This window comes from Lipotes vexillifer, unplaced genomic scaffold, assembly GCF_000442215.2.
Source record: "Lipotes vexillifer unplaced genomic scaffold, Lipotes_vexillifer_v1.1 scaffold408, whole genome shotgun sequence".
Lineage (NCBI taxonomy): Eukaryota > Metazoa > Chordata > Mammalia > Artiodactyla > Lipotidae > Lipotes > Lipotes vexillifer.
Genome location: NW_006787469.1, coordinates 2470392 through 2471738, shown reverse-complemented (window position 1 = coordinate 2471738; position 1347 = coordinate 2470392).

Genomic DNA, 1347 nt, shown 5'->3' with positions numbered 1-1347 from the left:
TTGCACAGCTTCCACACCACCACCACCACCACCTCACCACCAGGTCAGAAATGCCTTCCTTCCAAGCCAGCTGAAGCTACACCATCAACATGAAGGCTTCCCTAAAGCCCATTAGGATGAGTGAGGTCCTCTCTGTCTTTGCACACTGCCCCCTCCTCTGCAGCTCCTATCGACCATCACATGGGCCCAACCACACCCCACCCAGTTGGCATCAATTAATGGGCTGGCTTTTTATCTCTCTCACCAAACCAAGCTACTCAGGGCAGGGCCACTTCTACACCTCTAGACTCTCCCACCCTCATGCCTACTGGTCTATGCCTTGCACACGGTTTGCACACAGTTTAGGGGTACCCATAGTCCAAACACTCCTGGGTTCTGACTCTCTCCCCAGCCGCATGCTTCAGCCAAGGCACCTACCACACAGAGAGCCTGCTTACTGTAAAACCTCTTCTGCCCATCCAAATTCCACGTCTGGGATCCTCTCCGCTCCCCAAATCCCAGGCTTCTCACAGGGCCCATATCTGTTCTAGAGCTGTGGTAACAGCCCTCTAGCCCGGCCTCTCCACCGCCCATCACACCGCCCCTCTCTCACAGCCATTCTCTGACAGGGGAAGCAGCAAGCGCCCTGGAATGAGTGGCTATTGGGTACCTTCCAGGCTGAAGTGGGGTGGTTATAAGAGAGAGTTGGGGCTTCTCTGAGTGTCTCTCTTGTCCCTCTCCCCGGCCATACTCTGCACTTGAATAACAGAATCCAGGCTCCACAACTGAGGGGCGCAGACCCAGGTCCAGACCAACGTGAAGACCCAACTTGAGCAGGTGCCTAGCCTTACTGGGAAGGAAAGGGGGGACGCTGAGCGGAGCCGAGAGAAATGTGAGTCTAAAAGCAGCCCAACCTCTCAACCCCTCAGCGTCTGGAGCAGTGAAGTGCCGGCATGGAGCTGCTCCCTCTCTGGGGCTGGAAGAGTCTGCGTTACAAGTTACGAGGCTCTTTACACGGTGCCTGGGGTCGCGTTTCCTGGTCCCTCACGGGAAGACGGATGCCCCCCAGGAAAGGCCGATGTGCGAACTACTGCACATACTCCTAACAGCAGCTCTCAGACCTGGCCTGAGTAGAAGGGCCCACAACTCCAGCCCGGGGGTCTTAAAGACAGCGAGCCTTCGGGCAGCGGCGCGGCGGGAAGCCTCTGTCCCCGCCCCCCGTTGCCGCGCCCATTGGCTGGGCTCCTCATCGGCCCCGCCCAGCGATCGACCCGCTTGGCGTCGACGCGTGCGCAGGAGCCCGCCGCCGCCGCCGCCGCCGCCGCCGCCGCCGCCGCCGCCGCCGCCGCCGCCGCCGCCGCCGCCGCC